Raw genomic sequence first — 22,134 nt, forward strand, 5'->3', positions numbered from 1 at the left:
AAAGCTTCAAAAATAGTGTAGATCGATAGATCTATGACAAAGTTGAAAATCTTGAAAATTGACGGTCTAAAAATACGTTACAAAATACACTATTTCCAAAACTTGAAATCCATTTTTTTCTCATGTCCATGCATCTTGATATTGAGATGATCAATTTCAGGCATCAAAACAACCTCTTCTAGAGGTAGGCTCTAATTTGATTGTTTAAAGCCTTAGATCTATATTAAATTTTCCCTTTTTATTTATCTTCTATTTATCTTTTTTAAGTTTAGAAGATGTCTTTTTAAATCTTTCTTTCTCAAGATTTTAGGGATTTTAAAAAGAGTAATGATCCTATGAGACCCTCCTACACCCATGTGTGTAGGACCCCAAAAGATCACCATTAGATTTGGCACAGATCTCTAGAAAGTCAAGTCTCACACCCATATGATAACTTTTCTAGAGATTTGTGTCAAATTTAATGGTGATCCTTTGGGGTCCTACACACATAGGTGTGGGAAAGTCTCATATGATCATTACTCTTTTAAAAAAATGAAAACTCCCTCTCTCTCATATAACTCTCTCCCTCACATCCTTACATATCTCTCCCTATCTCTTAGGCATTATTTTAAAAACCACCTCCTATCCTATTTAAAAGGCACAAAAAGTTTTAGGGGTTTTTAAAAAAGAAAGTCCCTCTCCCTCTCTCTCACATAACTCTCTCTCATACACCCTTACATATCTTTCCCTACCTCTTAGGCATTATTTAAAAGGCACCAAAAAATTTAGGGGTTTTGAAAAGGAAAATCCTTCTCTCTCCTCCCACATAACACTCTCTCTTTATCTCTCTCACGCAATAAAGGAAATAAATATGCAGAAAATCCCCCAACGATTCTCTCTCTAGGTGTAGAGATAAAGATGATGAAGAGATGTTGTGATTCTAAATATAATGATACAAATTGAGAAGAAAATCATGGGTTTTCCCTGTGATGGATTCAGTCGCAATGTTTATCTGGTCACCTTCTCTATTCTTCCGCTTTCGAACAAGGGAAAAATATAATTACCGCGGATTCAATTGCAATGTTTATCTGGTCACCCTCCCTATTCTTCCACTTTCGAACAAGGGAAAAATATAATTATCGCGCTTTAAGTGTCGTAGTAGATGATCAATTAATCACGGTTCTTAGAGTACCATGATGCTAAAGACGACCTTCATGGTAATTCGACTACCGTGAATGTTATTTTAGTTCAAAAAAGCCCAAATTTGAGGAAAAAAGGTGTAGACGAGCATTACAAAAGTTTGGGGGTTTTTTCTAATTAGGTGAAAATTAGGGTATATTTCTGATAATTTCCCAAAAAGTTGTACTTCTTTGAAAATTTCATTCATACCCCATTCCGTTATCATTCACAAAATTTTTACGTAAAATACCCTTCATAGTTGTACCAGATCATGAACCTTTCAAGACAATGATGATAGTCATAAAACGTAGTGCAATCTCCCCTTGAGAGAGCGGGAGATACGTATGGACTATCACAATTCTCACATAACCATGATGAACCATCACGGTTCTTTAAACCATCTCATTTGTTTATGCAAACATGAGAGTGTGTCCCTAGTGTGGGGGACCACCCATGTGGACCACACTCTCTTCATGAGAGGGAGGTGGGGAGAGGTTGCACCTCTTCATGAGGGGGTTACCCTCCTATAAATGGTATGTACCATGCATTCTAATAGTGCCCATTCATGAGGAGATTACTCCCACATGAATGAGAGGGCCCTTTCTCTCACTATAAAAGGGGAGCAATAGACGTCTATAAACACACAACAATAACATACGAGAAAGGTGCGAGAGCTCCACTTGAGAGAGAGAGAGAGAGTATAATAATTCTCCCATTTGACTTTTGAGAGACCTGCCCCTAAGAGATGATGAGTTGTCAAGAGAGTCGAGCTTGGATTGCTCCTCATATATCGATATGCGGTGTGAAATCGATTTGTGCCTACGCGAGTTGATCATTCATCTCTAAATTTGTTCATTAAAACTCTTTTGCAAGCACTCATATATTGAGCTTGTTATTTTAACATTAGTATCAGAGCCATCGTGATATCGCGTTCTCGATTGTGCTTGCATTATTGTTCTCACCTTATTTGTTAAGGCTTGGCCATGATGTTACAAAGCATACATGTTATTAAGATCATGGGCAGGTGCACTATGTTACCTTATATAGCAACCACATAGTCATGCAGGCCTTATGCATTGAGGAGTTGTCAACTTTATTTATGGGATATGCAAGTTGATGCCTCTTAGACCATGAGCGTCATGGCTACCTGATTTTATAGGCATCACATTTTAAGCCATGCATGACAAGCCCTACTCATGTTTTTTTTGGTGTTTTAAGGCTGCATATATATATTTTTTTTTGTGGGAGTACATATAGGAAGGTGTCCTATTGCAAATTGTAAGGTATTTGAGATTCTATATCTAAGAAAGAAAACTTAGTATTATTGATTACAAGCAAGAGCTTCATGTGAACAAGCAAACTTTTCATATCATGACTTTTAAGGATCAAGTGTTTCAAGTAACTAGACAATGAACAAGCGTAAAAATGATAATCTAAATGCAATCATAGATCAAGCAAACCATCAGAGCATATTAATAGGTGCACTTTTATTATTTTGACTTAGAATGACTTCTAAAAATGTGATCGTGAATCTCATTAAAGACAAATAATTAAGTGGGAGCAATTTTCCTATTTGGCATAGGAAAAGGCGATACCTTCTAAATTAGCAACGTACTCTAGAACACCTAACTACCATTAAGCAAAAACTTGAATAAGGTGTCGTAGAGGAACTTCTCTATGAATATGCGGCATGGGACAATACTGACCATAACACTCATTTTACTTTGCTAAATGCTATGTTTGATGACCTCATTCATGAATTCAAGGGATTCACCATGGAGAAGCCCATGTGGGATACGCTTCAGCAGAAGTATACTGGCAATTCTACTGCTCGATTACGAGTCTTTGTTATGGCTTTTGAGACATACAAAATGCCTCCAAATGTGAATATAAGAAAAATGTCTCAAATGATACGTGACCTTGAAGACATATGCAGTCACGAGCAATAGATGCTTGAATTGCTTAGGTCTCTCATAGAATCTTGGGAAAATATCAAGTCACTAATGGTGGGTTCAGGACTTACTCGAGCTGGCTCGTATGGGCGCCCACTTTGATCACGAATAAAGCCCCCCAGTCGTAAAACGGGTCCGGAATCACCTCTCATGGCTTGCATTCTCCTGTTTTCTGCAATCACATACATATGGCAAAGGTTATAAGACAGGTGCGTCAACAGACCTCACCTTGCATATTTGGTGAACATACACAAGCGTGCACATTTATAAGAAGAAGAGAAGAATAAGAGAAGGAAGAAGGGGGAGAGAAGAATTTGACTACGTGGGGACATCAGCACAGTGACTAAGCTGGTAGGTAATTGGTCTGACGTGGCAGTAAAACAGGCTCAATAACTCAAACCAGCTCAACAAAGTTACTACTAAATGTCAACATCGATACTGACTAGCTAGACGCGATGGTTAGTCTGTCATGGCAATAAAGCGGATACAGTAATTTTGGCACAACAACTTTACGACTAGACGATAGGGCTACCATAAGAAGATAATCTCAACCCCTCTTAGTCAAACGAAAGGATAATAGAAGGCATAAAAATCATAAAGAGAGAATAAGAAGTAAGAAAATAAGAGGAGAAGAGAAAGAGAGGAAGGGAAAGAAAGAAGGAGAAGAGTGTAAAAGAAGAGAGAAAAAAGAAGAGAGGAGGGAGAAGGACACAGTCAGTGCCAGGCGTCGTCGGCTGTGTTGGAAAAAGAAGAGAAATAAGACACAATCAGTGCTAGGCATCGTCGGCTATGTTAAAAGAAGAAAAGAGAGGACACAATCGGCACTAGGTATCGATGGCTACGTTAGAGAGAGAGGGGGCAAGAAGGAGAGAGAGAGACAACACAGTTGGTGCTAGGTATCGCCCGCTGTGTTAGATAGATAGGGGGCAAGAAGGGGAGAGAGAGGACACGGTCAGTGCTAGGTATCACTGGCTATGTTAGAGAGAGAGGGGGCAAGAAAGACATAATCGACGCCAAGCATCACCGACAGTCTTTTTTAAGAAGAGAGGAGAGAGAAAGACACAGTCGATGTTAGGCATTGTTGACTTTGTTTTAAGAAGAGCAGAGAGAGAAAGACACAGTCGAAATTAGCCATTATCGGCTGTGTTTTAAGAAGAGCAGAGAGAGAAAGAGAGATAAAGATGAGAAGAAGAGATATAAACGAGAAGAAGAGAGAGAAAGAGAGATAGAGATGAGAAGAAGAGAGAGAGATGAGAAGAAGAGAGAGAAAGAGAAAGAAAGAGGGGAGGAGAGAAAGTTACTTTACGAAAGGGTATCGGCCCTTTTATTCTCTCTCCTCTCTCTCTCTCTCTATGATGCACCCACTAGCTTAAGCTAAAACGAAGTCTTTATTAAATCGTTAAGAATGAGCCCAAGGGATTTTAAAATTTGGCTTTACATGCTTATATAGAATTGGGCCCAAACATGAGTGGACACCCAAAAACTACTTAGAATTGAAGATAATTACAATTTAATTGAATTAAAAGAAATTCTAAAAATGGGTGCAAAAGGACTGTTTTGCCCTTGCAAACGTTGTGTGGAATTTCAGAACAGTCCCTCTTGCTGCCGGAGAACTTACGTGATCTTTAATGTCTGATCCAGGGATGTTCTAATGCTCATTTGATCGAAAAATGATTGTTTTCCTGTGAGGCTCGGCACGACGATCGATTTGATAACTTCGAGCCATGAATCATGTTTTTAAGCCACGATCATGAAACTGGAAATTTGCTTGAATCATGAAAACTTTGGATCGATTGTATGCTAGTTTCTTAATGTTTTTATTCAGTTTATTTGCTGAATCACACTAAACATGACCTTACGATCACGTTGCAATAAACGTAGCTCGATTTTGTATCCGGATAACGATTTCGTCGTCTTGATTTTTGGCCGGAATCTTGAAATCTGATGACCACAATTTACAGCAGCTTCGATGCCTTCGTGTGTGAAATCCAACCGTTCATCGTACACGAGGCTCAGACCAGAGATAGCCACAGACCTCATGCACATAATGCAATTGGTTTCATGCCGATCGGGTATACGAGCGCCTTGACTTGGCTGCTTGAGTGAGGTGTGCTGCTGCTGAATTTTATGTAATTTTCTTCATGGTTCAGCAATTTCTCTCTAGTTTTTTTCCCTGCTCGGGCATCGTCACAGGGCGTACCAAATATCGAAACGCTCGGCTTGATGAGATGAACATACTTACAAAATTTGAGAGCGATCCGATTTGGAATGAGTGAGATAGACTCTGAAACTAACTGATTGTGACTGTAAAAACAACCACCTTTAATGGTTTTAGTGTAGGGTGGCCACACGGGAAGAGTGTGCGTCTTACCCCTTTAGGTATTTTACCCATAACTTTGTTCTGGAGTACCCGATTAAGTCGAAACTTGACCGATAAGGGTTTTTGACCATGCCGATTCAATGAATATGGTCACATAGCTGTTCAACATAACAAAAATATAGTTCTAGTTATGGGGTCCATTTCAGGGTGCTAGAGGCCTATTTTGTTGAAATTGTTTATTTGTATTCACTGCCTTATATATGTCTGATCGTGATGAAACTTGGAAGGTGACCTTTTGGACTGCTGATAAAAATCTTGACCAATTTTGGGCCCATTATGAGATTGTAAAAATTTCCACTGTTTTGTAGGCTATATTGACCAGTTTCTTCTTTATTCCGCATCGAGGACCAAGGTGCTGAAAAATGCATTCAACTAATAGGTTGTGCGGACCAATAAGAAATGAGCATCCTTGGTCGATTGGTCCACAATGACCCAAATACTATCATATCCAGCACCCGTTCTACGTAAACCAGAGACAATGTCCATAGTGATGTGTTCCTATTTCCAATTTGGCACAGGCAAGGGTTGTAACACTCCGGTGGGCTTCTAATGCTTAGATTTCACTTGCTGTCATATCAAGCACCTAGAAACAAATAGTGCTACTTCTCCTTTCATGTCATTCCACAGGAAAGTTCTCTTTAGGTCTTGTTTGGATACATTTTAGTGCTCCTTGGGTGCACAACATAACAGGAGCGGTACGCTTCTTCTAATATAGCCCTCTTTACCTCTTCATCATTTGGAATACAGACCCGATCCTTGAATTGTAACAAGTTATTGCTAATCGCAAAGAAATCATCTTTCTTTCCTAGTTTCATCTCTTCCAAAATTTTCGTGACCAGGGGATCCCCCTTTTGTGCTATCCGAATTTGTTGAAAGAGTTGGAGCTCCTCCTTTATACAAGCAGTCATACCTACCTCATTACTAAGGGGTGGAGCCAGGTACCACTCTACTGTATCCTCTAACAATTTCATTTCTCGAACCATTAGGTGTGCCACTGATATTACGGGGTTTCTGCTTAAGGCATCTGCCACCACATTAGTCTTGTCCAGGTAATAATTGATGGTACAATCATAATCATTTAATAGATCTATCCATGTCCTTTGCCACATGTTCAACTCCTTCTAAGAAAATGGGTACTTGAGGCTCTTATGATCGATAAAAACCTTAAATTAAGCTCCATAGAGGTAGTGTCTCCAAATTTTCAAGGCGAATACTACAGCCGCAAGCTCTAAGTCATGAGTTGGATAATTTTATTCATACATCTTTAACTGTCTGAAGGTATAAGCAATGACCTCCCTCTCTGCATAAGCACAAACTTGAGCCCTTTATGAGAGGAATCGGTGTAGACCACAAAGTCCTCGTTTCCTTCGGGTAAGGTCAGTATCGAAGCCATAGTCAGCCTCTTCTTTAGTTCTTGAAAAATTTTCTCACAATCATCTGACCATGCAAATTTTACTTCCTTATGGGTTAAGCGAGTTAGGGGAGGTGCTATTTTTAAAAATCCTTCCACAAAGCATCTATAGTAGCCTGCTAATCCCAAAAAACTATGGACAAATTTTACTTCCTTATGGGTTAAGCGAGTTAGGGGAGGTGCTATTTTTAAAAATCCTTCCACAAAGCATCTATAGTAGCCTGCTAATCCCAAAAAACTATGGACCTCTGTCACATTCGTCGGTCTTCCCCACTTAAGTACGACTTCAATCTTATAGGGGTCAACCGCGACCCTGTCCTTAGAAACAACGTGCCCAAGAAAGGCCATGCTAGGAATCCAAAACTCTCTCTTTCTCAACTTAGCATACAATTTTCTGACTTCAGAGTCTGGAGGACCATTCTTAGATGTTGCTCATGCTCTTCTAAATTCTTCGAATACACCAAAATGTCATCTATAAAGACTATCACAAAATTATTCAGAAAGGGTTTGAAATTTGAATTCATCAGGTTCATGAAAACTGTCCTGGTCAACCCAAATGGCATGATTAAAAACTCATAGTGGCTATATCGGGTTCTGGATGCTGTCTTGGGAATATCTTCCTCCTTGACCCACATTTGATGATAGCCCGATTGGAGATCAATCTTAAAAAATACTTGAGCCCCTTGAAGTTGGTCAAAGAAGTTGTTAATCTTAGAAAAGGGGTACTTGTTCTTTACTGTGACTTGATTCAATTACCTATAGTCTATATACGGTCTCATGGACCTATCTTTCTTCTTCACAAACAGAACAGATGCACCCCAAGGTGATACACTACGTCGGATGAACCCCTTCTCCAACAATTCATGAAATTGCTCTTTTAGCTCCTTTAATTAGGTTGGGGCCATCCTATAAGGGGCTTTGGTGATGGGGAGTGGTACCAGGGACCACATCAATCTCAAATTCTATTTCCTTAGCTGAAGGCAAAGAGGTCAACTCCTCAAGAAAAACTTTTGGGTAATCTCTTACCATCGGTATCACTTCTAACTTGGACTAGACATCCCTATTCTCTAGTACATATGCTAAGTACCGAACACATATTTTAGCTAGAAGACGGGAAGCCCGATAGACAGAGATAAGCTGTAGAGGGGGAGCTTCTTACTACCAATAAAAAGAAACACAGGCTGGTTTGAGCGTCTAAAGGTCACAATCTTATCATAACAATTAACTAAAACGTGATGTGTGGACAACTAGTCCATGCCCAAAATAACATCAAAAGCTTGAAGGTTCAACAGTATCAAGACTATAGGTAGAGCACCACCTTCAAGAAAAACCCCACATTATTAATATACCATATCAGTTTCTATAGATTCCCCCATAGGTGTGTATACTACCAATGTCTAGTCAAGAAGTGTAAGTCTAGCATTTATGTGGCATGCAAAGTGAGGTGCAACAAAAGAATGAGAAGATATAGGGTCAATCAAAATTTTAGCTTCCATACCACAAACAGAGAGCGTACCTCGGATTATAGAGGTAGACGCCTTGACTTTCGGCTTTGGGAGCACAAACACTCGACCTTGAGTCTTCGATAAGTTCTCTGACCCCTTTATAAGGTATTCCTTGACAAGGTGGTTGGGCTTGCCACAACGAAAACATGATTTCACCTTCTTATTGCAGTCGGCTGTAGAATGGTTACTCAACCCATAGTAAGAGCTGGCTGGGTGCCAATTATCCCTTACGTCACCCGAAAAAGGTCTTTTGGATCTTTGTATTGCCCTAATTATTCCTTCCCCTAAAGCTCTTTTTAGGAGGTGGTCAAACCTTTCTCTCAAAGTACCCGGACGGTGCGGACTCCATTCTTCCTTCTTTCCTCAATTGGGACTATTCACAATGCCTCTTGATTTTCATAGCAAAGTTCATTAAGGGGGAGAAGGTCTTGAGGTTGGCTGATATCACTCTCCCTCTTATATCTTGCCTGAGGACCCTCTCGAACTTGTTCGCCTTACGTGCCTCAATGAAAGAGCTCAGCAATTTTTTCTGCATACTACTCTACTGATAGTTTCCCTTGTTGCAGCTCAATAAATTCTACTTCTTTTCTCTCTCTGACTGAATCAGGGAAGTATTTCTCTTTAAACATACGTCGAATGTCTACCAAGTATACTCTCGTTGAAGGAAATTCCCTCTTCAGACGGTCATTTGACATCATTCTTCTTAGATGCGTGGACGTGCAAGAGACAATTAAAGTATTAGAAGAGGTGCACTTAGGCATTTACACCAGTCTGATCCTAAGCTCTATGAACGGATATGTAGATTGGGGTATTATTGGCCTTCAATTATTGCTGATTCCTTGAATTATGCTAAGAGTGTTAGCTGTGCCAAGTACATTCAAGTCTTGTTCACCAACCTTTAAAGCCCTTACACCCTACAGTAGCATCGTGGCCCTTTCCAAAATGGGGTATGGACATTGTAGGGCCTATTGACCCTCCTTCAACAATGGGTCATGTCTTTATTATAGCTGCAACAGATTTCTCTAAGTGGGTTGAAGCGGTCCCCCTTAAGCAAGTTCCTGGGGCAATAGTGGCCAACTTCATTCGACATCACATGATAAATCGGTTCGAAGTGCCGACCAGATTATATCTGACAACGGTCCTCAAATTAGGAGTCACCACATTGATCGCTTGGTTAACCAGTTTGGTTGCGAATGGAGGTACTCGACTATGTACCACCCTCGAGCGAATGGCTTGGCTGACGCTTTCAATAAGACTCTATGCAGTGTTTTAAAAAAGTTAGTATGAATGTAAAGAAGAACTGGCACGAGAAGCTTCCTGAAGCACTATGGGCTTATCGTACTACTACACCAAATGCTACTGATTCCACTCCTTACTCTCTGGTCTATGGGGATGAAGCAGTTTTACCCCTCGAAATTCAGATTCCTTCATTACGTGTCACTATACGTCAAGGACTAATTGAAGATGAGAGAGTCAAACTTCGGTATCAAGAATTGGATGTGCTCGACGAAAAGAGGCTAGAGGCTCCGCAGAAACTTGAACTCAACCAAGGGCGAATGAAGAGGGCGTTTGATAAGTCAGTCAAGGTCCACTCATTCACCTGTGGGGTTCTAGTTCTAGCCGTCAAAAGGCCAATTATTATGCAGGGGCGTCGTAAAGGGAAGTTTGAACCCAAGTGAGAGGGTCCCTTTATACTAAAAAAGGTTTCGCCAAATGGAGCTTACATATTAGCACATTCTAATGGAGAGGAGGCAATGCCTCCTATCAATGGGCGATACCTAAAGAAATATTATCCATAATGCATATTCAAGAAAAGAGGCACAATGGAAAGCATGCAAGACAGTCCAAACAAGGTCTAACTCTTTATTGCTGTAAAAATGAATTCCAATTTACAAGCCAGAAAGACCATTATTAGGGAGGTTACATGTCCCTTGCATCTGAAGATAAGAGGACGGTTCCAAACCAAAATCTATAGTTTCTCCCTTGCATTTGAGGATAGGAGGATGGTTACAGGCCAAAAGAATTCCTCTCCTCATGAAGAAGAAGCAAACCCACAAAAGAATTGCTCTCCTAGAAGAAGCAAACCCACCAAAGAAGCACCCTCATCATGAAGAAGAAGTAAAACCACTTGGACAGCCAGCTTCAATTCATCTGACAAGTGCCACCATAAGAGGATGGTTACATGCCAAAAGAAGGAGCCAACCATTTTCGAGTCAAACTTCTCTGGCAAGGAACTGACCTATGATGGAGAGCATACCCTGTTCGCAATGGATGCCTTTCCACAAAACAACATGAACTTCACTGTATGTGGTGGAGCACTTAGCTTTCAACAACCATCACAAGCCGGGCCTTACCACTTGTCACCACCCTTTGCCTACCCATGTTGGCACCATCGCGAAGCGCAACATTTCCTGCATGTAACTTACTGCCACATGCAAGCGGCACTATGCACATCATCACGTGCCATATGCACTAATGAGTGTCGTTTGAAGGCAGCACCGACTGTTTCCTCCAAAGACCAACTTCGACTATGCTCCCAACTCCTAGCATTGACTACCTTTCTTGAGGATTAGCGCCGACCGTGTCAGCACTGGTTATGCCCGCTACACTTCTCGCCTCTACAACCCGCAAAATCATAGCCGGAGAACTCCCCTGAGAACTCTCTTTTATCGCTCCCTTCCTACAACTTCACCAATCCCTGGCAAAAACTTCTACCAGGCTTGCCAAAACCTTCCCTGTAAGGCTTGCCGTAACACACGATCTCTTGACGGAATCCCCCTGCTTGCCGAAGTTTCCACCGAGAACCCTCTGCTCACTGTTATAAATTTTTGTTTAAGTTTTTACCTTCGGTGAAAAGTGGAGAAAATGGGGTTTTACCCCCTCATATAGCCAACACTACCCTCAAACACTCCTCAGAAACTGGGACTCCTAGCCGCATCCAAGGAAAGCCAAATGACTATGAGCCGAGTCGGGTTTTGACCCAAGGCAACTCTCATTACCGCCTGTAAAATTCCAACAAAGGGGTTGGACCGGGTAGGGATTTGACCCGAGGCCTGGGTAAAGTTTCATTTGCTGCCTCATCAAATGCCATGCAACACAAATTAGGACCGGTTCGGGCTCGGGTCATGGCTCAAATATTAATTCATACTCAGCACTGGCTACGCGGTCAAAGTGACCAGCATCGGCTATGTTTCAACAACCACAGTGCCAATTGTGTGCTCGGCAACTCCACACCGGTTGTGGTCAAAGCACGTGCCATCTCAGCACCAGTTGTGTTTTTAACAATCTAGCACCGGTTGTGTTTTAACAATCTAGCGCCAACTGTGTTTTTAACAATCTAGTGTTGGTTGTGTTTTTAACAATCTAGTGCCGGCTGTGTTCATGTGATAGCACAGGCCATCCTTAGTGCCAACGGTGTTTTTATCAAATTCAGCGTCAGCTAGGTTGTTGAGAAGCAGTGTTGGTCTTTTTCATCACCAATTGTGTTTTTAACAAAGTCAGTGTCGGTTGGGTTGTTGAGAAGCAGTGTTGGTCGTTTTCAGTGTCGATTGCATTTTCAAAGACTCATCTCTAGCTTAGCACTCAAAAGAAGTAATGGTCGCTATGCTCGACGCCAACTATGTTCTAAATAGTCTATCGTCACACACCCCATGCAGAAGCCAAGTGTGCCTTATTATTATTATCCCCAGCAATGTGGTACCTTGACTCTAACCTATTATCACCAGCAAAGTGGTACCTAGGTCGTTCAAACTCAGGTCATGACTTCTCATCCCCAGTCATACTCTTATTACAGCTTTTTATGCCCAGTGGAGTTAGGGTCATTTTGCTGCTGCAACCCTAGTGGTGCCTCACACTTATTTATTTTGTCCTCAAGGATATAAAAGACCCACATTTGTCTCATAATCCCCAGTGAAGCTCTCTTCCGTTCACCATCCCTCGTTGGGTCACCATCTCTATCTGAGCCCTCTACTTGTGAATGGCCTTAACCATTTTATCCCCAGGGAGTCGGATTGCCATCGACAGACCTATTCTCCATGGAGCTCCACCTACATGGCGACCCACACAATGGTCTAGATGCACAACACTCATCACCTTGGTCCAAACTATATGACCTTAAACTGTAGCGGAGGTCTAATTCGACGACCTTAAATTGTATAGTCCTAACTGTAAGACTTTAAAACTATGTAGCTATGGTCTAGTTGTATGACCCTAAAACTATAGTACACGTCCTAGCCGCATGACATTAAAAGGTTCAACAGCACGGTCCAAACTATACGACTACAAACTGTCGTAGAGCTCTAGTTGCACGACCTTAAATCGCATAGTCCTAGTTGCATGACTTTAAACTGCATAACCACAGTCCAAGCTATATGACCCTAAACCATAGTTCACATCCTTGCCACATGATGATAAACTGCTTTGCACAGGTCCTGTAGGTATGACCATAAATTCACCGCGGTATACGCGCTCACACCTTGTACGTGCATCTTCATGCACGTCTTCCTTAACAGACCCATGCGTGTGCACTACCTCCCCAATGAGTCCATTCACTTCATCATCCTTCATCATTCCTCAGTGAGTCTCACTCGTGCTCACAAAACGGCAAACCATCCCGCCACCTATGCTCGTCACAAGCTAGTGGATCCCCATTTTGCACCCACCTTTCATAGCTCATCCATCTTTCATAGGTAGCTTCGTGCCATCTCCCCAAAAGTGAGCTAAAACTACTATCATACTCACTCCATGGCCTCTACCAACTGCCATCCATATCCATTACGGTCTGGCTATATGACCTTAAACTGTGTAGTGCACATCTTAGCCGCATGATGTTAAAAGTCTTCGCACAGGTACCGAAGGCATGACCTTAAACACGCCTTCACAAAAAAAATGAAATAACAGGCATGGTGTATACCTTAATAAGGGAACGTCATGAGTAAAAATGACTAATGGGCATAGTCACAAAACCATGAGTAAAAGAGTTCGGTGAATAAAACCCGAGCACGATGAAAACCTGAAAGGGCATCATGAGTAAAAATGGAAGAATAAGGGTGAACATGGCCGCAAGGTCATGGGTGAAAGAGCCCTAAATAAAAAGAAGTTGGTGAAAACCGTCTCTATGGTGCCTCTCCCCAAGTTCAAGTGAAAATCCACAAAGGACGCTTGGACCAATAAACAGGTTGATGCAGCGCTCACCTTCACATGCGGCTTCAGCCCTTACTCAAAAAAAGTAAAAATCCCTAGTGTTACAATACCAGGGTCCAAAAGTACGAGCTCGAAGGAAAAGATTCCGACAGTCTAAGTCCAGTTGTAAAAAGGACTCAAAGGATATAATACTTGCCAAGATGGCAAGACAAGTCTCCTGAAAAAGAGCATCATTCCCAAGAGGCTATGAAACACACTCCCAGATGCCATAGATGCCTTGAGAAGGCTAAGTCAACCATGACTTTGAAGCCGCAATGAGATGATTGTCGTAGCTGCAAAGCACTGGGTAGGGGTGGTTATACCCAAAGCTGGTTATCTCGATAAACTAAGGTACCGTACTCGCCAAGGAACAAATGGTGCACAACACAGACGAGCACCAATAAAAGGATCTTCAGCAAACAAACAAACAAGAAAGTCACTCCGACGAACCAAAGATGCCCCAAGAAGGCAAAGTCAACTATGACTTTGGAGCGCCAATTAGATGATTGTCGTAGCTGCAAAGCAGTGGGTAGGGGTGGTTATACCCAAAGCTGGTTATCTCGATAAACTGAGGTACCCTACCTGCCAAGGAACAACTGGTGCATTACGCAAACGAGCACCGACCAAAGGCTCTTTTGTTGCTTATTTAGGACAAAGAAACCCAGGCCAAATAGAACAATGCCCTTGACATGACACTCAATTGCCAAACGTGCCTGATTCTGACTGACGAGGTTCGTACAAAATCCTTTGCTTTAGAATCGTAGACAGTTCACATGAGGGTGAGGACTTCGAGAAGATCCCTAAAAAAAGTCTCTTCTCCCCCTAAGGTCTCCACGAATGGACCCATGAACAATGCAGCCCTAAGTCTGAGTATCTTAGTTACACCATTGCATGAATCTCCTCGACGTTCACGTGGTCCTGTGGCTAAGAAGAAAAAAGTAATAAATCCAAAGGAAATTTTTTCGAATGTTGTCCTTCTCGCTTCTCTCAAAGCACAACATTCAGTGGGTAAGCTGTTTGAACGCATTTTTTCGCACTTTAGTCCCCGATGCAGAATAAAGAGGAAGCAAGTCAATAAAGCCTACAAAATAGTGGAAATTTTGATAGTATCAGAATGGCCCCAGAAACAGTCAAGATCTTCATCAGCACTCCAAAAATGTCACCGTTAAGCTTCATCATGATAAAAAATGTCTAAAGCAGTGAACACAAAGAAAGAATTTCAAAAAAATCGGCCTTTAGCACCTTGAAATGGATCCTGTAACTAGAACTACATTTTTGGTACGTCAAACAACTATTCGACCACAGCCATTGAATTCGGCATGGTCAAAACCCCTATGGGTCAAGTTTCAGCTTAATCGGGCACTCCAGGACAAAGTTAGGGGTAAAATACCTAATGGGGTAGACCACACGCCATTCCCGTGTGGCCACCCTGCACCAAAACACCATTAAAGGTGTTGTTTTTATAATCACGGGCAGTGACTTTCGAGACCTATATCTCACTCCTTCTAAGTTGGATCGCTCTCAAATTTTGTGAGCATGTTCGTCTCATCAAGACGAGCATTTTGATATGTGGCACACCCATGAAGATACCCGAGCAGGGAGAAAAACAAGAGAGAAGTTGTCGATCCATAAAGGAATTTCAGCAGCAACATACCTCGCTCGAGCAGCCAAATCATGGCACTCGCATATGTGAGCGGCATGAAACCAATTGTATTATGTGCGTGAGGCCTATGGCTATCTCTGGTCTGAACTCCGAGTACGATGAACAGTTGGATTTTACACATAGAGGCGTCGAAGCTGATGTAAATTTCGGCCAAAAACTCAAGACGACGAAATCTTCATCCGAACACGAAATCGAGTTGCGTTTGTTGCAACATGATTGTGACAGCTTGTTTAGTATTATTCAGCAAAGAAACTAAAGAAAAACATTAAGAAATGAGCACATAATCGATCCAAAGTTTTCAAGATTAAAGCAAATTTTAAGTTTCACGATCATGGCTTAAAAACATGATTCATGGCACGAAGTTGGTATCAAATCGATCGCCATGTCAAGCCCCATAAGAAAACAATCATCTTTGGATCAAACGGGCATCAAAACAATCCCATATCAGCCATAGAAGATCACGCAAGTTCTTGGGCAATAGTAGAGACTGTTCTGAAATTCCACACAATAATAGACAGGAGCAAACTAATCATTTTGCACCAATTTTTAGAATTTTTTTTAATTTAATTAAATTGTAATTATCTTCAATTCTAGGTAGTTTTTAGGCATCCACCCATGTTTGAGCCCAATTCCATATAAGCATGTAAAGCCAAATTGTAAAATTCCTTGGGTTCATTCTTAACGATTCAATAAAGACTTCATTTTTGCTTGAGCTCGTGGGTGCATAATGGAGAGAGAGAGAGAGAGGAGAGAGAAGAAAAGAGTTGATACCTTTCGATAAGGTAACTTTCTCTCTCCTCCCCTCTTTCTCTCATTTTTATCTCTCTTTCTCTCTCTTCTTCTCATCTCTATCTCTCTTTCTCTATTCATCTCATCTCTATCTCTCTCTCTCTTCTTCTCATCATTATCTCTCTTCTTCTTATCTCTATCTATTTCTCTCTCTTATCGTCTCGATCTCTTTCTCTTTCTTATTCCCATCTTTATCTCTCTTTCTCTCTCTTCTTATCATCTCTATCTCTCTTTCTCTCTCTTTTTCCCATTTCTATCTCCTTTCTGTTCTTCTTCTTAAAACACAGCCGGTAATGCCTAGCGTCAGTTGTGTCTCTCTCTCTGCTCTTCTTAAAACACAGCCGGCAATGCCTAGCGTTGACTGTGTTTGTCTCTCTCTGCTCTTCTTAAAACACAGCCCGCAATGCTTAGAGCCAACTGTGTCTTTCTCTGTTCGTACTTCTTAAAACACAATCGACAATGCCTATCACTGACTGTCTTTCTCTCTCCTCTCTTCTTAAAACACAGTCGACAATGCCTAGTGCTGACTATGTCTTTCTCTCTCTCTTCTCTTCTTAAAACACAGATGATAATTCCTAAAGCCAACTGTGTCTTTCTATCTCCTCCCTTCTTAAAAAACACAGCCGATGATGTCTAGACTTTGTCCTTCTTGCCCCCTCTCTTTAGCACAGTCGGTGATACCTAGCACCAACCATGTCCTCTCTCTCTTCTTCTTTTAACACAACCAGTGATGCTTAGCACCGACTGTGTCTTCTTTCTCTTCTTCTTCCAACATAGTCGGAGACGCCTGATGCTGACTGTCTTCTCCCTGCTCTCTCCTTCCTTCTTTCTTCTCTCACACTCTTCTCCTTCTTTCTTTCCCTTTCTCTTCCTTGCTCTTCTCCTCTTATTCTCTTACTTCTTATTTTCTATTTATTATTTCCATGCCTTCTGTTATCATTTCGTTTGACTAAAAGGGGTTGAGATTAGCCTCTTATGGTAGCCCTATCGTTTAGCCATAATGTTGTTGTGCCAAAATTATTGTGCCCACTTTATTGCCATAATAGACTAACCATCGCCTCTAGCTAGTCAGTATCGGTATTGATGTCTAGTAGTAACTATGTTGAGCAGGTCTGAGTTACCGAGCCCATTTTACTGCCACGTCAGACCAATTACCTATCAGCTTAATCACTTTGATGATCTCCCAGCCAACTCAAATTCTTCTCTTCTTCTTATGAATGTGTACTTTCACCAAAGAGGCATGGTGAGGTTTGTGTGATTGTTGAAAATAGGAGAATACAAGCCAAGGGAGGTAATTTCGAACCAGTTTTACGACTGGAGAGCTTTCTTCGTGATCTAAGAGGGCCCGCAGGCGAGCCAGCCTGAGTAAGTCCCGAACCCACCTTAAATTCCTCTCTCATCGGTTGGTAATACCTGCCCTTGTTCTCGAACGAAGTTCCCAAGAGAGCGATCTCAAAAGGTCTCGGGTCTCCCTTGAAACCTGAGACGTATACAGCCTGATCATCCAAATCCGAAGGGCGAGATCGAGGCACCTAACCATCTATACCCTAGATAAATTGACTTAGTTATACATCAAAGAGATAATGAGGTTGTATGGAATATCAGTTAGCATCGCGTCTGACAGAGACACTAGATTTACCTCGAGCTTTTGGACTAGTCTGCAGTCATCCTTGGGGACAATACTTAATTTTAGCATTGCTTTTCACACCCAGCCTGATGGACAATCAAAGAGAACCATTCAAACCTTGGAATATATGTTAAGGGCTTGTGTTACTGACTTTAGAGGAAGCTGAGACGACCATCTGCCTCTAATAAAATTTGCCTATAATAAGAGTTTTCAAGCCAGTATTCAGACGGTGCCTTTTGAGGCCCTGTATGGGAGGAAGTGCAGGTCACCCATCTGTTGGGATGATTTTAGTGAAAGGAGACTTTTAAGGCCAAAAATTATTCAAGGGACCTCAAAAAAGATTGCCTTGATTTGTGAGAGGCTCAAGATAGCTCAAAGTCGGCCAAAGAGTTACGTCGATAATCGAAGAAGAGACCTCGAGTTTGAGGTAGGCGATCGGGTATTTCTAAAAGCATTGCCAACTAAGGGCGTTATGAGGTTTGTTAAGAAAGGAAAATTGAGCCCTCATTTTATTGACCTTTTGAAATTCTGAAAAAAGTTGGACGCGTGGCATATGGAATTGCCCCACCACCTGAAGTGGCAAACATCCATGAAGTTTTTCATGTGTCTTTGTTAAGGAAATACCAGTCTGACCCGTCTCATATTCTTAAGTATGGACCAGTAACGATCAGAGACGACTTGACCTACATTGAGCAACCAACTGAGATACTAGATTGAAGAGTGCAAGTGTCGCACAATAAAGAAATTCCCCTGGTCCATGTCTTGTGGCAATGCCATTGTCACGACCCTGCCCCCAGCCGCACTTCTATTAGCGTCGGAGGGCGACCAACTGTGGGTCCATGATCCAGAGGTAGTGTATGTCACTTAGGTCAGAGTGGACTCAATGCTTTAATATCGGTGATCAAAGCAAACGATGGAAAAAAACTAAAGAATAATTCTATAGGGCGGAAGAGCATAGAAGATTGGGCAAATCTATACACCAATGAAAATCCACTAAATTAAATTTCCTCCAAAACATTACACTAGAGTTTGGGGGCATCGAGGCCCAATAATACATAGGTCCCAAAATACACAAAAGCTAGGGCCAACTGCACAACAAAACATATAATGGAAGAAACATTCTTGTCAAGCCCCGGGCTTCAACCGTCCACTATTCTCACCAAGCCGCTCACCCTCAGCCAGCGAACTATTGCTCTATAAAATCTAACAATGGAATGAGCTACGAAGCCCAATAAGCAGATCTAGGTACTATGCATCATTATTAATTCTATCCATCCATCATAAACAGTTCGTTGAATTATAAGAAATCACAGTGCAAAAGTCATATATAATCATAAATAACAATTAAGATCATATAAATTAGCAGTTCAGAAAACTGTTCCTTTATGAGTACCATCACTATTTATCATACTTTGTATTTCTCAATATCACTCATTCCTCTATAACTTAACATGGTATACAACATGCATTCTTGTCACAATGGAGCATACTTTCATTTCATAATAGATCATATTTTCATTTCATAGGATTCACAAGGTCAAGTCGTTCAATACACACAAAGCATGCCAAAGGAATCACACGTCATTCATCACATGTATCAATCACACATAGGCAGGCCCGACACTACTCTCAAAGCAGGTTCCCACTCATATCAATCTTGGTCACGAAATGCACACAAAGCAAGCCAAAGGAATCACACCGCATTCATCACATGCATCAATCACACACAGGCAGGACTTGCAATACCTCAAAGCAGGCACCCACTCATATCAATCTTGGTCATGCAATGTGTACAAAGCATGCCAAATGAATCACACGGCATTCATCTCATCAGTTACAGTACCAATGGGTATCCCATTGCGTAGTGCTTCATACCACTCTATCTCGTATCACCCAGACCATCACATGGTCCCATCAGATATCACATCAAATGGCAAGTTCATACTTGCCCATCAGTACCACATTATGCTTACCATGTCATCACAGAGCAGGTCTCATTTTTATGCATTCATATCATAGTTGAACAAAGCTTACTTAGTAATCATTAAGCACTTATCACATTCCATATTATACTACCAATGGGTGTCCTATTGTGTAGTGGTCATTATCATAACATAACAGTATAACATAACAGTATAACACAACAGTAGCCACTACAATGGGTGTCCCACTGTGTAGGGATCATTATCATAGTATCATAACATGCTCAAGCATTAAATTATCTGTCTGTGCCTTATGATAGATAATTCCAATCTCATCATGAAAAGTTTAAGTCTTGTTCACAAATATACAGCTGTCATGTAACACTATGATACTTAGCATGGACCATTCATCATAAGAGGGCTATCACTTGGGACTTACACTTATCAATGATCATTTATGACACCTTATCGCATTTACACTACGACATAAGTCATGAAACATTCAGCAAGGAACTACCACATGGCAATTGCATTTGTCGCTTACCACGTATGGCATGGTCACGTCACATTGTTCACATAACACTATCACATTTAATCATGTAGTATTCATTACATTAAACTATCACATAGCAATTAAGCTTATCAATATCCACTTACAAAACCTTGTCACTTACGTCAATCAATTAACAATTCATTAAAAGAGTGTACAATCCACTACATTCACAACCAAGGTATTCTCATAGAAAAGGGGAGCCATTATCAAACAGTGGAGAGTTTCAGAGTGGTTTTAAAACCAATTTCGAAAAAGACTTACTCATGATTTGTACAAAAGTGATTTGAGCACATTTGGCCAGGGTTTGAGCATAAAACAATATGTTTCCAAGATGAACACAACACTGAAATTCTTACTGACCAGCAACAGTGAGGAACCTCTCTTCTCGAAAGCATGACTCCCAATCTAGAGGAAATTTCAAAATTATTTAAACACATAACTTTAAGTTTACACAGAGATCTTTGAAACGTTAGTGGTTTTAAGGTGTTTGGCTATCATTTGACAGGTAAAAAGCTAGGTACAAAATAGGTGACAGTCGCTGGAAATGTCAGCAATTGTGGATAGTGACATACCCTCAATTTTTTGGGCATATCTCTTAATCCATAGGAAATTTTAACATGGTCAAAAAAGAAAAATTGTAATAGACAAGCATATCTTTCATTCAAAACTGTTTGGATCCATTTGGATACTGTCTGGTCCATGAAAAGCTAAATACAAAAACACTCACAGTTCCTAGAAATTCCATTTTCAAGTTTGGCATGCTTTAAAAAACACTAAATGTTTCACAAACCCCTACTAATCTTGATACAAAACCTTGTTCATATTAAACTAGTCTTACAAGTAATTAATTTCACCAATTTCCACAACAAGCAAGATCATTTACATTGCTCAAACAATCATGGCATGTAGAAGCACAAATCTGAAATTTCATGCTCATTTTAACCCATTCACATCCATACCCCTCATCCTACCATTTTACCCACTTTCACAACTTAAAATTTAATTACTTCTAAATCAAGTGATGCATGGGAACTAAACCCACTTACCTGTGCTCACGGTGCCTTCGTATCTCTACTCGTAGGCCACTTAAAGCTTCAAGATGTGGTTTTCTAAAGGGCACAACACCAGGTTCTATCTAGCTCTTGAGAGAGTAAGTATGAGAGAAAAAGGGGGAAATGATAGCGAGATGGAAGGGGAGAGGGCTTAAGTATGCAAAGTGGGATCCACGTGGCTGACATGCACAACATTGATAAGTACGGCACTGACACATACGGCTCTGATAGGCACAGCGCTAATAGGTACGGCAGGTGGTCTCTTCTTCCCTTTTCACTCACAACGCTACTCATGCACGCCATTGCTTTCCCTTCATGCACCGCAACTCTTCTCTTCATGCGTGGCATTAGTCCCATTTCACATGTGGTCCTAGTCCCATTTCCCATGCGATGTTGCCTCTTCAATACATGCGGCGTTACCTCCCTACATGCACGGCACTACTCTTTACACGAGCTGCGTTGCCTTTTCGACACGCATGGCGTTACCTCTCTACATGCACGGTGTTACTCTTTACGTGTGCGGCGTTGCTCTCTTACACACGTAGCATTACTCCCACACACGTGCAGCATTAGTCTCATTTCACACGCGACGTTACCTCTTCGACATGTGCGACGTTTCCTCTCCTTTAGTTTTTTCTTTTCTCTTCATAGACAGCGTTTCCCTCTCTCTCTCCTCTTCTTCCATGTGTTTGCCATGCGTGACTTTAACTCAGTGACACGTGTGGCAGTAGCTTTCCTTAGTCTGACCCTGTTGCCATGCATGTCTCACGCCCAGGAAATTTTGTGGTCCTTACATCATTCCCTTATTTAAAGGGAATTTGTCCCAAAATCATACATATGAAACAAAACAATAAGGGGAGGGTACTCCTATACTCACTGCTGCCCAATACAGCTGTCCACAACATATACTTAACATCTCATAGTCTATACTTAATATCTCA

This window comes from Amborella trichopoda, chromosome 9 (genome assembly GCF_054954075.1).
Source record: "Amborella trichopoda isolate Santa Cruz 75 chromosome 9, AtrichopodaSantaCruz75HAP2 v2.0, whole genome shotgun sequence".
Taxonomy (NCBI): Eukaryota; Viridiplantae; Streptophyta; class Magnoliopsida; order Amborellales; family Amborellaceae; genus Amborella; species Amborella trichopoda.